Genomic DNA, 16,524 nt, shown 5'->3' on the forward strand with positions numbered 1-16,524 from the left:
ATCGCCCCCCCCCCGCACGGCACGGCTCTGGGTCACATTCTTTCTATAAAAAAAAATCAAACCTGTGCCCTCAGCAGACAAGGTGATGTTCATCGCCTTTTTCGACATCCGAGGTCCGATAATCATCAAATTCTTGGAGCATGGAAAAACATTAACAGTGACTTGTACTGTGAGACACTTCGTAGTCTCGCAAGTCCGTCAAGAGCAAACGGCCTGGGGGCTTACGAAAGGAATGATTCTGCTTCACGATAACGCTCGTACACACGCTTCCCAGGTCACATAAAGTGTGCTGGACAAGTCCAAGTGGGAGCAGTTTGAGCATCAGCCGTAAATCCTGGACATGTTACCCTGCGACTTCCATGTGTTTGGTCCGCAAAAAAAATTAAAAAAAAAAAAAAAACTCAAAGGGAAGCGCTTCAACTTGAACGACGAACTGAACGACGAACTGAAGAACACAATGGTGTCTCAGCCATAGGAATTTTGGCAACAGGAAATCCTTTGGCTCGTGAAACAGTGGAATACTTGTGTTCAAGCCTCTGGTGATTACTTTTGAATGAAGATTTCGATTATACCTAGGTATAGAGTGTCGTTTTCTACCTTGTTATTTGAACACTTCTATTATACACACTTAAAATACCTAATAACATTAAACCTAATAACATTAATAACAGAAATACAGACATATTTTTGACCTTCCAAGAATATATGTAATATTATGGGATATATTCCTCTATTTCACGGACACTCTCAGATGTGGACACGAATTGTCTTCTGTCACCCCCACCCCGTCCCGCGCAACATTTTACTAACATTCTATTTTACCTCTTCATAACGGACAGGAACTATTCTCAATTTACACAGAAGACTTCCCCTTTCTGCATTACAAAAATAAATCCGAGTACAGTACAGTAGACATAAAATTCATTTCAAATGGTTCAACTTGTTCAACTTTGATGACACAGACAACGTCGATTTAAATGTGGAAAAAATCTATAGAAATAGCAGTTTTCTTCCTTAAAATATGAATTCTCGAAAACACTGGGACACCTTTCTACTCATTTTCAATAAAGAATCTATGTACAGAGTTTCATGTCCTTAGTTTAAAGCATTCGTGATATAGTGGATTTTGGGGATCAATTTTGAACCCCCAGTGCTACTATTTTTCGCAGTGCTACTATTTCTTATTTTTACTATTACTTCTAGTATCAATAGAAGAATAAAGCTGAGACAAAATCAATTCTGCGGATATTGAATCCATATAAAAATCATTTGTCGCCTTCTATTACTGTTTCCCTCTAAGGGAATGAACCTTTAAACCGAAAGTAATAGTAGATTTGTATCGCTTCCGCTTTCAGAATTGAACAACGGAAACTTCTTGCAACGTTGAATCCAAACCTTGCTTCTCGTTATTTATTACCGTTTTCAAGTATATGCTGATGCATACCATGCTGATAACGCCAGACCGCTTACATCTTTAACGATCCGTCACAATTTTTACGAATTTGGTTGGAAAGTTTTAACGCATTCATCATATGGCCCGGGCATGGCATCCTTAGACTATCATTTGTTTCGGTCCCTTTGCGGAATTCTTTAAATGTTGTTAAGTTAATTTGAAACGAAGTCAAAAAAAAAAAACCACGGGCAACAATGTTTTTTACCAGAAACAATAGAAGTTTTATAGCGAGAGGAGTACGATGTTGCCGGAACCACGGCAGAAGGTCATCCAATAAGATGACACAGATATCGTTTAATAAATGACAATAAATGCTTTCTCAATTTTGACCTCCAAATGTTCAATACTTTTTCGACAATCTGATATTATCAAATCCCGTATACTTGATTTTACTCTTCTTTTTCTACAAAACACAGTGCCATATTTGTTACTGTGTTTAATTAATTAATTGGGATTTAATATCCCTTTACAGCACTGCTTTTACATAAGAGGGAATTTTTAAAGTGTAATACGAACAGTACTCGAGTTTTCATTCAAATTAAGCACCTGCCACCGGCAGAAATCGGTATTTTACACGGTAATTATAAGAAGAATAACAAATATTTGTACACTCATTTCTATAGAAGTTATGATTTTGCAATTTCAAAAATGTATAACAAAAAGCAAACGAATTATTATATTTGTTAAGAAAACATTGTGGAATAATTTTATGTTATGACTGATTAGGATAATAGCTGATTAATTAGAGTTTAGTGCCTCTTTCAGCAGCAGGCCTATTTGAGACTTGGAGCCACAGCTCAACATCAGCTCTAAACCAAATGACCTCATACCGAGAATTGAACCCTGGACCCCGTGCTCGAGAAGATAATAAGAGAATAGTGAGAATACTTAATGCTGTGTTTTCAGCTATGGCATTTTACAAATTCATATGTTGTTTTCTAATCGAAATTGTATCGAGTTATAGCACGCTGGAGAGGGGGGGGGTTGGTTTTCTCTTGCTATTGACTATTCATAACCCTTAGTTGTATTACGTATATACTGTACTTGCCCATAGTCTTCTGCAGCCCGCTTCACGTTACAACGCACTACTGTTCTCTTACAGAGGCTAGGCGATCCATTTCACGGTAGAATGTTGAACATATACCACCATCTGAAACAAGCATCAGTAAGACGTTCAACTGCTTGTTGCACCGGAATAACAGCATAAGTATAAACCATTCTCGAACTACTAAGTAAATGTAATTATATAAGGTAGTTATATGTGGAAATATTTTTCTTTGCTGAAAATGGGGACTTTATTTTCTACAACAATAATAATAATGTAATGTGTGTGTGTGTGTGTGTGTGTACAGTCACCGAATTTTGTACGCAAATAGATTTTTCACCTGATGTAAACACATACAGATCTTTTTTATATATATACTTCTTTTCTGCTAGGGGGTTCAGAAGGGTCGAAAGTTGTGCATGTTTTTCGTGGTGGAAGATTTACGGATTTAACATGTTCCGGAACGCCTTGACTGTATACAACCAACATGACATCTTGTGTGTGGGGGGAGCTTATGTAACATGACAGGATAAAAGTGTTGCTCTTTGTTATTCATATCGGCGCGGGGCTTACATAGAAGAAGAAGATAAATACCCGGGCAATGAGAGGTTCTGTGGATATTCTTTTAAAGCAATTCTTCCAGGTTATAAATTAAGACTGGAAAACGACGAGTGTTTACAGCAAGTATTTAATAATAATAATAATAATAATAATAATAATAATAATAATAATAATAATAATAATAATAATAATAATAATAATAATAATAATAATAATAATGTGTTTTTCATCAGCTTTCCACCAGATCTAATCTCATACTAACTTTTTTTTAAATTTTAAACTTGAGGAGAGATTAGATCAAAATTTATTATTGAGTATATTACGCAAAATTCCGTGAAGTTTGGAAGATGAAACTCAGTATATGTACTCTTTATTAACATCAACAAAAGAATAAAATAAAATAACTGGATACATGTACTCAGCGTATTTAAAATAACACCATTTTAAGAAGTGAGACACGGTAGCTCAGAGGTAAAACGCTTACCTCTGGTAGATGAGGTCCCTGGTTCAATCCCTGGCCTTGCCAGGTCGACAACATCGTGTCCGTAGGTTTTTCTCTGGGTACTCCCGTTTCCTCTCACATTTCATTCCACCAATTGTTCCATCACAATTCACTTGACTAAACCAGCCGCTCCCCTAGTCTAAAGGGCATAATCGTGAGTAGGACGTTAAACTAAAAGACGTTTTCATTTCGTTTTAAGGGGAAGGTATAGGGGTAGAAAGAGATGATCTGAAAAAGTGTCAAATCCATAGTTTTTGGTCCCGCTGAGATGAATAGTGATACTTCCGACATCAAATATAGTCCAAGTTTAGCCCCCCATCGACAATGAGAAGGATGAAAAATAGCATGTTCAAAATGGCCGATATTAGTGTCGAATTCGTAGCTTTTTGGGGATCGCTAAGGTGTTTGGTTACAGACACGATTACGTTTAAGCCCAAGTTTCTTCAAAGAGATATATATATCAGCTGGACCAGAAATCGGCAGCGGGAACGCCAAAGTCATTGCCGTTTTCCTTATTTATTTCATTCTTCGGCGTTGCCCCCAGAGTATTTATTTCCTTCATTCATATTAGCAGGGAGAATGCCGAACTCGTTACTCTTTCTTATTTATTTATGTCATTTGTTTCTTTACTTCCAAATATTTTACATAAACTTTTGTCCTCCGTGTGCTAGGAACTGGAATATCAACTATTTATTAATAATAATAATAATAATAATAATAATAATAATAATAATAATAATAATAATAATAATAATAATAATAATAATAATAATAATAATAATGTACATCTGTCATCAGATTTTCGCATAGATAGGAGCCCCTAGAACCACCAAATTTGGTATCGATGTTCACCAGATTTAATCGCTACGATTCCGTTTCTTTTCGATTGTCGGCTCGTGGGGATCTGGGGAGGTCAAACGTAATGTTAATTTCTTCTCTCGAAGTTTCTATGTTTTCTGTGTTGTACAGGATTACATAACAGTAAAAGTAAATGCCCTGGCAATGAAATTGTCATGGGGAAAAATTAAAGACATTTTTCATCTTCCCTTTTTATCCAGATTAAGGTCAGGTAACGACTGGTACTCGCAGCTAGCAGTTTTCCATTAGTACATATGTAAGCCGCAACGAATTAAATTTGGTTTAACTGTTTTTTTCTCATTGTGATCTATCTGCAAATCTTGATTTAAGTTTGAATGGAATGTACTAATAACAAATTCCAGATCAAATAATTGACTATGTTCGTACAAATCCTTTGGTGAGTTTCAACTTCGTTTTAATTTAATTTGCTTAGATCCTTCGAAGCACTCTCATCTAGTTGTGACCCACCCGCTGGGACTACTGTGACCCCGCGTAGCGTAGTCGCTAATTCTCTCGCCTTCGGTGCCAGCGGTCCTGAGTTCGATCCCGGTGGGGGCACACGGTCGAAAAAGTGCAAAAAGCTTTTTCAGGCCAGCCATCCTGAATGAGGTTTTCCTGGGTTTTCCACATTCACACCAGGCAAATCCCAGGCCGCTTCCCTTTCATGGATAGTGTGCTCGCCGAGGGATGTCATCCCGCATACGTGACGAGCTGAATAGCCATAGATGCCAAAAGCCCAGAAATCTAAATCCTAAAATCCCCGGTGGCACTACTGTATTTTTTAAATTAGATTAGCAATTGTTTGAACATTCATTTTCTCCGGTGGCTTCCATTCTATTATTCTAACATTCATGCAATAACTAATAAAACAATTGTTTGTAATCCAGGTAACTATTCGAAGAATTACTTGTTACTTAAATATCATTTGGTTCAGAGATATAATACACCTCTGGTACGTTGAGTCCCTGGTTTGATCCCAGCTCGCTCCAAGTGGGTTTTGTGGTGGACAAACACCCCGTGTGTGGATTATTTCAAGATTCTCCCGTTTCTTCCCACTTTTTTCTCTCCATCATTTCATTCATTCTCATTTTCACCGTTTCCTTTAGTCTACACGTCATAAACATGGGATGTAAAACTGAAAGATTTCATCCCATTTTCTTTTAAATGTCATTTGTGCATTCTAATAAATAGAATACACTCCAATCAACTACCAAGCAAATATCTTTCATACAGACAAGTCATGTTTTCGGCAAAACTATGATCTTTTTTCTCAAATTGTGTAGTAAATCATGTGTATTTAATGCTCGTTGCCATACAGCATGATAAAAGCTCTGAGATTTTGAATGGCATGTACTGTACAGTAGCATTCAACACAAAAGTCGAAATAAACACACGTCTTTCGCTTGTCTGTTAAATCACATAGGAACTAAGGTTTCTTTCAGAGGACTTTCCTTGAGTAATACACTCGGAGAATTGATAGAAACTCCCAGAAAAAGCGAGGAAGTACCGATGAGAGGGAGTCAGTCTCCAAATCCTATTATATGCTTCACATATTGAAAATACTCGTAGTTCCTCGGAGATTTTTGTTCCGAAAAAAATTTTTAAAAAATACGGATCACTTATTTACATGTGTTGAGACTGGCTATAGACTCATTGTTTCCTCTGAAAGACCCTGACAGGCATCTTACATCGAATCAGGTGTCTGAAGAATATCCGTTCTCACAGGTTCTTTTCGTGTGAAACAGAAGATTCCAAACACTCACATGCTAAAACTCTGTGATATCTCTACAGTGATTGAAGAGACATATTTTAATATTTTTTTTTTCATTTAAAGTTAGTATGTGCGTCTCTGTTAAGAAAAATCTGGCAACAACAAATACAATTTATTTAATAGAGTAACCTAATTTTTGTATACCGTATAGTACATTATTAAATGAATGCTTTATCCTAGCAAAATAAAATCGACTGCTTTATCTTAGCATGTGCTTCATTGTGGCTGATTAGCTACCAAAAGAAATTAGGAGTGTCTTGGCCAAAGTCAATGGTGTTTCATTGTCAAAATAATTTTGGGGGGTTGCCTTTCCTACACCTTTTAATTTAGCAGGGGTACTATAATCCACTTCTCAATTTTCGGTAAGGGTGATCAGGATTATCCCTTAAATTTTGGGAATTGACAAAAATAAAAATTTAGTAAATGTTATATACGACTAGAGTGCATACCTCTGTAAATTTCAGTGGTCCATCTGTTCTCTTTGATGGGTAAAAAACTGCCGAAAATACTATTTTGCAAAGAGGATATTATGTTTCATCTTTTAGTATTGATCATATCTTATTGTACATAGAATTTCATGACCCTGCATATATTTGAAAAGTACGACTAAGTAAATTTACTTCTGTAAATTTCAGTGGTTCATTTCGTTGCCTTGGATGGGTATAAAATTGTCAAAAATAATATTTTGGAAGGGATGTTATGATTCACCTTTTAATACGAGAATTATGGTAAACTCAATGGCTTATGAAACATTGAATGTCAGGTCCCAGGATGTACTTGAAAGATATGTCCATCATATGCACTTGCTCCGTGATAACATCTTCTACCCTTGGATGGGTATAAAATTGCAAAAAATAATAATTTGTATGAGAATCTTATGGGTCATCAATTAATTTGGAAACTGTATTGTAGGTTGAATGGTATGAATGTATGGTCCCTGGGTGTATTTCAAAGGTAAGTATTATCTTGGTTCAAGAAACTTTCCTAAAATTTAGAAACTGGATTTGTACAATCCGCGGCAAAAAACCTGCAACATGAGCATATAAGTTTATTGTGAAATGACGAAGTCTTTTGCTCCAAAATAAGTGTGCACGAGAGGAGGCCGAGGTTTATTCTGGCGTGATTCGTTCCACTTAGACGTTATGTTCATTCCCTGTGCTGTTAGGCGTAGTTTCACAATACACTTACATCCTCATGTTGCAGGTTTTTTGCCGCGGATTGTACAATATGGCTTTGAAATCATCTTAAATGAAGTCGTAGGACTTAGCTTAGCCTCTTCTAGGTTCTTCCTAGGACCATCTTCTTAAAATTTTGGAACTAGAAAGTGTACGTTTTTACTACGTTTTCATGACACATACGAAGAACTTCTTACCATAGTTGTTCATGGGATATTCATTTAGTTTTACGTCACACAATTATACATTGAGGCTAAGGGAGATGGTAATGATGATAATGAATGAAATGGTAGAATGAAAAGTGGGAGGAAACGGAAGAACTCTGAAAAATAACACACACTATTTTTGTTCACCACAAAACCCACTTGGCGCGAGAAATAATCGAATCAGAAACCGCATGCACGAAAGGTGAACGCTCTACCACTGAGCCACCGCAGACTCAGGTGATATAAATGTATAGGTCCTTACGACTAGGGTCTGTTTGAAAGTTAAGTGTTCACACATGTACTTGCTCTAAGGTACACCTCTTAAAATAAATAAAGAATGTGTGCTATCACACTCAACTTCCTCGCCCACACTTCTCAAAATGAATCCAATCATGTTGTAGTTATTACGGAACCGTTTGTTTACTAAATATGAAGAAAATTATAATAGGCACATTTGGAAAAGTGTACCGAAGAAAACACATCCAAGAGCAAACTTCCCTTGGTAATGTTTTCATGAGAAAGTATTCACGCTATATTGTAGAGTTGTTAAAGAAATGTATATTTTATGAAACATAAATAAAATTGACTAACATGTAAGCCGTTCTTGAGAAATCGTCCATAATGTACACTTTCAAGAGTAAGCTACCAGTTGTGGACTCTCATGCAAAATAGTGGTTTATCCTTATTATAGAATAGTAAATTACACTAAGTATTTACTAATGAAACAAGATCAATTCAATTGAACATTCTTTGAACAAGTTGTTCGAAGGAAAACTCACTTCAAGAGGAAACTACCCTTTGTGACATTTTAAATTGACAAATTATTTGAATACATTAATGGAAAAATGAAATATTTTAACTTTAACATCCCACGATTATACTCTTTAAGCTAAGAGAGACGATGATTAAGGCAAGTGAATGATGATGGAAGAATTGGTAAAATGAGAAAATGGGAGGAAACGGTGACATGAACCACACCACGAACTTACTTGGTCGGGAATCGAATTATGGACCCCATGTACCAGAGGTAAGCGCTCTACCATTGTCATTTCAAAAAGAAATTCTTTCCGACTCTAATTTTCCCTTTGTTATGATTTTCATGACTACTAGACGTAACAGGAACATGAACACAGAAACATCAAGAACAATTGAAAATGCCTATGCTCTTCAGAAGAAGAGGATGTACTCTCACGATAATCAGCTCAATACCTCAGAAAACCCGAATAGACCACACCGGCACCTACAAGACCAGAGAATGGGTTATAATTGTTTGCCTTAGTGCTGTTAATAAAAAGCAGGTTTGTTTTCCGTATCTTCTCTACTTTGAAATGCAAGATAATTGGAAATGTTTTCTCTCTCTCTCTCTCTCTCTCTCTATATATATATATATATATATATATATATATATATATATATATATATATATATATATATTATCAAACCTCAAGCCAGTAATCTCAAATGGTAAACCAGTGTTGTAACGAATGTGTTGTGGAGCCACAACATTTTAGAAATGTAACGGAAAATTCCCATTGCAGATGAAAAAAATGGTATAAAGATATATGAATTTCTTATTTGTTTCTTGTGTTTCCATCTTGACTATTGAAATATATTACTCCTTTCTTCCAACATCTTGGTATTCTTAAAACACAATCGACTTGCATCATAGTCATTTTCTTTAATGCTCCAATCTTTTAAAATGTGATATTGATTTTTGTGAAGTAATGGACAGAAGAACAAATCCAAAAGGTAGAATGGAAGAAATTGAAGAAACCAAAAGAACTAGTAAACTTCTCAGAGGAGAAGAAAAAGCCTGGGGAAAAAAATCGGAAACAATCTAAATGCTTTCTATACTTATTCATGAACGTTGTCGTATATTTTCACTCAGGTACTTATCATGGTTCTTTGAAAGTACGAAAAGCATTCAAAGTAACATTTCTTGCTTAAAAGCGTCCATTAAGACACACATTTTAAGAAATTGACTTAGTGGCAGTGACCTCTACTAAAAATTGGAAGTCGAGTTTGAAACTTTAGCTTTTAGTTGCCTATTCTGTAAATTCGTGCTTTAAAGGAGAAAAACTAAATTACTGTAATTATCGACCATTAGTTTCTGATCTGGAAATAAAGAATTGCCGGAATCGCTTTCAATATGTTCTTATTCAATGTAACATACCAGCACATACGCATTTGTAATGTCCATTACCTTTCGTGATATCCTTGGTACACCATGTGGTTTCGTTGTGGCATGTCAATCAACTGCCACTTACATGTAATTAATTGCATTGTAAGTATGAGTTATGCAACATATCTTACACAAGTTTACACATGAAAATATACCATTCCACTCTCTCTCTCTCTCTCTCTCTCTCTCTCTCTCCCTTTCTCTCTCTCTCCTCTTCCTCTCTCAAAAGCTCATATTTTCTATAAAAAAATGACGTTTTGGTCAAAATACCTTTTTTTTATCTTAATACCTACCAGACCCGAAACCAGACACAGAGGTTTGGGAGGGGGCATGAATATGTGAGGGCTAGGGATGCGCTCGAGTCGAGACATGTCTCGAATCTCGACTCGACTCGACTCGAATTCGAGTCGAGATTCGAGTCGAGACACACTTTGTAAAATTCGAGACGAGTCGAGATAAACGTATTTCTCGACTCGAATTTTCGAGTCGAGACACGAGTCGAGTCGAGACGGCTCTTAAAAATCTCGACTCGACTCGAATGTCTCGAAAATCTTTCTATAATTTTTAATATTATTTTGAAGAAAGTATTCACTCAGAAACAGCCTTGAAACCAATTCCAGCTTTTATTCCTTTAGAAAGGTACAGAACGCATAAAATTAATAGTTAATCTTTAAAGATCAAGATTTAATTTTCAGCTCAATTCAGTTAATTAGAACTAATAGTTAATGTCGTTGTATTTGGTTGTACTGTAAATATAATGATAATAATAATAATAATTGATTATCTAGTTTGTATAAAACTATTATCCGTAGTCTAAATCTAGTTTGTATAAAACTATTGCGATAGAGTGAACTTCATAAATTCTCTGAATGAGCAGTTGGTAGTCTATAGTAATTTAGCATAGTTATAATTATTGTGTTTTCGTTCCCATGAACGCAATAGGGTTGCGTAACTTCTGGATTATTCGCTTGCCCAACTATTCTGAGGCTTTAATATGTTGCAGCATATCACGAGCTACGGATAATATATAATGTAACATTTGTTGTACATCACATATTATGATACGAGACTATTTTACATAGTATATCTTATCTAATATACATAAAATAAAGAGTTTGTTTGTGTGTTTGTCTGTCTGTCTGTGCGACCTGGGGACCAGACGAGTGGACCGAGAGTTCCCAAAATTTGGTCACGGGTACCTTAGTCCAGGCCCCAGATCAAGATCAAGCGCTTTTTTTTAATTTCGAACCAGGGGGGTCTCGGGGGGGGACGTTTACTGGGACCGACCTGGGGACCAGACAAGTTGACCGAGAGTTACCAAATTTTGGTCACGGATACCTTGGTCCAGGTCCCAGTCTAAGGCGAAGCGTTTTTGTCAAAATTGGAACCAGGGGGTCTCAGGGGGGCGTTTAGCGAGACATGTAGTAAAAGTAATCCAAATTGATCGACATTAGTGTCAAATCCATAGTTTTCACGGTCGCTGAGATCAATGGTGACACTTCCATCAGCGATGACTTGCAAATTCAGCTACTACTGTATGCGGGCTGGGTGTCAGCGGGTGAGGAATACCGAGACATGTATAAATAGCCCATATTGATTGATACTAGTGTCAAATCGTTAGTTTTCGCGGTCACTGAAATGAATAGTGATACTTCCACAGGTGTTGACTTTCAAATACAGCCCCCATGCGAAGAATGGGTATATTAAGCTAGTATTACAATAAATGGACTGCTTGGATGCCAAGAACTAGTACAGATAAGTACCATCCACTTCTATGAATATGTATTTTTTAAAAGGATTTTTGTAAACACTAAGTTATAAAACAATGAACTACATACAGTAGTTATAGTTTTGGTTCCCAACATAAAAGAAATATGGATTGTTCATGAGATATTGAACTTCAACTTTCACTCCTGGAAAATTTCAATTTTGGAGTTAGGCCACTTGGCATCAAAGCAGTTCACTGTAAGATAAATACATTCCGCACATTAGTAACATAGTTGTTCAGGGGCCTTTGATTTCCATCCTCTCAAATGAAAGCTGAATGATTGCTTGATACATGCTGACTATATAGGAGAAATAGTGTATTAAGTTTTCGAGTTTTGGTGCGTATCCGTATTTACACTCTGATATAACTTTAAGTTCACACTCAAATCGAGCTAATTGTTTAATGCATTTCGAAAGCTTTTGTTTTTATGCAGCTCATTAAGGAAAATCTATTTCATAATCGTAACATTTATGTACTAAGAAACTATGAACGTAAAGTGGACTCGACCTAGCCCCGTGGCCGCTGTGACTCAGTGGCACAGCTCTCACCCTTGGTGTGTGAGGACTCTGATTCTGTGTGTGTGTGTGTGAACTCCGCGGCTAGTGTATGCCTACAGAGTCGGAAGCGGTATGTATTGTTTATACTACTTACAACGTTACCCCCCACATAAAATATAAATTCACCCTTTCTCCCTTCTCTTTTTCGAATACAATGAACCGACTCTTTTGCTGAAGAACGATGCTAAAAGAAAATTGAAACATCTGTGTCTAAACTTTCTTTGAAGCGCAGTCTTTTGTATTTGTAAGGTTTTGCGAGTGTTTTCGAGATAGCCAAATTTTTACCATGGACTCCTGCTGCGAACTGACCGTGAGTAAACACCCAATCTCGCTGTGCTCAATTTCTCTCGCACACGTGAAATGGGTTTGTTGTTTCCAAAACAAATAGGAAGTTACCTTGTGCTTTTGCATTTCTGCACGCGCACAGGTACCATTGTTGTTTTAATGATCAGAAGAAATATCAAAACCATCCGATATATATGATACAAAACAGCTAACAGAGGGAGGCAAAGATAAAAGTAGGCCTATACCAAGTTTTCCGCGTGGTACCATTATGGAGAATAAATATTTGATAAAGTCACGTAGATGCGCTTAAACCTATTCCATCTGTCCTTATAATTTTTCTGGTCTCATCAATTTCTCAGGAGAATACGTACAACATATGTCCAAATTCCATATATACTCTTTCTAAACTAATGAGTAAACTCATTAAGAACACCAACTGATATCAATAAACAGGAAAGAAAACAATACTTTATACTTTTATCATTTGGTACACATCTCTATGAAGCACAGCTTGTTTCTTTTTGAAGTAGCTCCTTCGTGTCACAGCTGTGGTTGGTTTTGTTTTGTGTTAGGATGAAAGAGAGAAATGCAACATTTGCTTCGAGGTGAAGTTATATATATTATTAAGATGAGCGGTGATAAGCGAGGTTTAACAAAGAGTGCCTTTCGGATGCACAATTTAACGGGTAGTTGCAGTCCGTGTTGAGAATCGAACCAAAGCTATGTAAGACATGTTAATATTGAGCTCTTTTGTGGTAAAAGTGAACTTCAGAAACACACAAAAGACTTGAAACATCAAGCTAATGTAAAGCAATTGAAAAATAGCCTACCTATCGCTGCATCTTTTCTGTGGCTAGAAACATGCAGTGTGTAGCAACAAGAATCGTGTTAAGGACTTTTTTTTCGAACATAACATTCCCTTCCACACCATAAAAGACAATATAATGTTTGTTAAAAGAAAGTGCACATAATATTTTTAAATTTTGTTTGTGATCCTATCATGCATAATTATAAATAATGCCTTTCATACTACGAGAATGAGTTCAACTATATGTCATGGCCCCTCTAAAGCGGGGCCGCGGTGGCTCAGTGGTAGATCGTTCACCTCTGGTGCTTGGGGACCCTGGTTTGATCCCAGCTCGTACCAAGTGAACTTTGTGGTGGACAAACACCGTGTGCGTGGGTTTCCTCGGGGTTCTTCCGTTCCTCCCACTTTCTTCATTCCACGATTTCACTAATTTCTCATCATCACCCCTCTCCTTTAGCCTAACCGGCATAACCGTGGGACGTAAAACTCAAAGATTTCACTTCATTTTTTCCCTCGAAAGCGATATCTTTCAAAATTATTTATTGTTAGATATTGTAAATTTACGGTATCTATTTTAGTGGACGGGAAATTTTGCATCTAATCGAATAATTTCATGGCTTCTAACAGGAATTCGCAGTTACGAAATTTGCATCACTGTCTTTTGAAAGGATGCCTAGAAAAAATACTACTAGAAAATAACTGAAAACACAAAATGGATTTGATACCAAATTCACGTCATCTTGGTGCGTCATCATTTTTCTTTAAATATTTGTATTTAGTATTAGATTAGAGTTTAGTGTCCCTTTCAGCATCAAGGCTATATGAGACGTGAACTTACAAATTAACGTGGGTTCAGAACCACAGGAGTTCCCATCGGAAATCGAACCTAGGTCTCCCGCAACAAAGACGCGTACGCTAATCATATGGACAAGGGTGTTCGATATTTATTAATGTGTACATAAAGTTGTGAAATTGCGCTTGTATAATGGAATGCAGTTCCTTCTACTGACATAAACCTTCACAATACTTAGCTGGACAAAGTATCTTTAAAAAGAAAATGTCACTCTTTATGTTTCAGTTCCTGGTTCGACTGAAGGATGGAACAAATTGCAATGAGCGTTTTTGGATCCTACTTTGTGTAGTTGATTCATCATAAACTTGATATTTGATACGGATATGAACTATTACACTTATTTGGTGTTTATTTCTAAATAATAAGTCCTAATAAAATTTCATAAAGTTGTAATTCTTCTTTAGTTTGTATCACTTTACACAATGACAAATCCAAAAGGTGTGTTGTATCGGTGCAGTACCAGTTTTTCACGTTTTTCAAAATGTTCCAAAACCCAAAGAATAATCTTTAATTTCTGATATTTTAGTCGTCACAAATTACAATTTTATAATGTAGTCAATGTTTATAATTACTGGGCAGTTGGGCGTTTAAACTAATGACATCATAATAAAGTCAAAACCCTAATTTTGAGTTGAATTGATTCTGATTTTAACGTCCCGTTCAGCAGCGAGGCTATGTGAGACGTGGACCTACTGATTAACGTGGAATCCGAACCTCATGAGCTCCCACCGGGAATCAAGCCCAGGTTTCCCACGCCAAAGGCAAGTATGCTAACCGTTAGCCACGAAGGAGCTCCACCATAATTTTAGTGGGCGATAAGAAATATCTCGCCAGTGCTTTTACAATAAATAAAATTTTATAAGTATTAAATAATAGTGGTAAGAGATTTTATAATAGCTCTTTTATTTATGAGATATGAGTATTTTGAAAAAAAAAAACTAAAGAATAGGTTGGCGGAACCACAAAAGACTCGTAAAATAAACTTTCTTATAAATACATACGCACCTTACTCACCTTTTATAATTGCTATGCTTACGTTCTCCATAAAAACAGAAATTCTCTTTTAGTGATACTTTACACAAGATCATGAAGTGGGTTCAAATTTAATTAAAGGCAAAATACAATACAATAATCCACAAATATTGCCTCAAGTGAGTTTAAAGATTTCTAAACACTAGTGCGAAACCGGGCTCTGCCGTTGCGATCGATTTACAGGTCTTGAGACGAAAGTAAGAAGGGTCTTACGCACACAGTAAGTAAAAACAATTAATATGCCGGTAACTTTCCCCCAAATGGATGTATCTTAAAACTAATCTCACCATTATTTTTCTAATTAAATTCTAGCCCGAAATTATGTATCATATTACCCTATTCCCATTTTGAAAACTTGACCTTAATTCAAAATGGCGGATTTCAAGATGGCTGCCATCAAGGTCATATCTACCATACGACTTCCCCCCCAGGACTTATATGTATCCACATGGTTTTTCTTCACTTTCCTTCATTAACGCTCCGTTTACAAAGGTTATTAAGGGACTTCTGTGGTAATCTCTAATAACCACATCACAACTCTTAAAAGTTATTTAAAAAAATAGAAAACATGCACCATGGCAAAAATTTGTCATCACAAGTGATGATATACATGCCTTCTATCAGCAAAAAAAGTTTCATTGAAATTGGAGCCGGACATTTGAGTGATGTCCCTTGTGGGATGTGATTGAACGTGACGTCAGAACACATCGCCCCCTTTCCCGGAATTTACAGGAATTAGGTGACTGAGTGAGCACATGTGGTGCCAGCTCTCTCCAGCGACCTATCAAGGATCATTGCGTGTATGCCAAGACGTGTCGCCGTTTTTATCCATGCCAAAAGTCGACATACTGACAATTAGGTAGGTAGTCATGATGGTCTGGCTGATGTGTGCGTATATTTTAACTCGTACATTTTGTCTCGACTCGAATTTCGAGACGTCTCGACTCGAATTCGAGTCGAGTCGAGACAGAGACTGTCGAGTCGAGACACGAGTCGAGACAGAAACATATTTTCGAGTCGAGACACGAGTCGAGACAACATTTTCTCGAGACGAGTCGAGACAGGCTTAAATCTCGACTCGACTCGACTCGAATGCATCCCTAGTGAGGGCAGAGCAAGTCATTAAAAATCATCTTATAAATATCTAAATTGTGTTTTTTGTATTGAGGTGTGGAGGGGCCACGCAAAGTTTAGGGGGCCAGGCCCCTCTAGCCCCCTCTGGTTGCTGCCATGGTACTTATTAACTAATACTCACTGACTATAAAACTTCGCAAATGTATAAACTAGGACATTTAGAATTTCTCGAGCTAACCTTGTTGCAGGTATTTGATCCTAGAACCTCATCAGAAGTACCTAACTTTCTTTTTTTTAAAAAAAAAATCCTTTTCAGGGAAATATCGAAACATCTTCCCGAATTTATGTTGCGGTGTCATTCGAAATATTGCGTCATCTTAAAGACAATTATGAT

The sequence above is a fragment of the Thermobia domestica genome, chromosome 1, assembly GCF_964235325.1.
Source record: "Thermobia domestica chromosome 1, izTheDome1.hap1.1, whole genome shotgun sequence".
In the NCBI taxonomy this organism is placed as follows: domain Eukaryota; kingdom Metazoa; phylum Arthropoda; class Insecta; order Zygentoma; family Lepismatidae; genus Thermobia; species Thermobia domestica.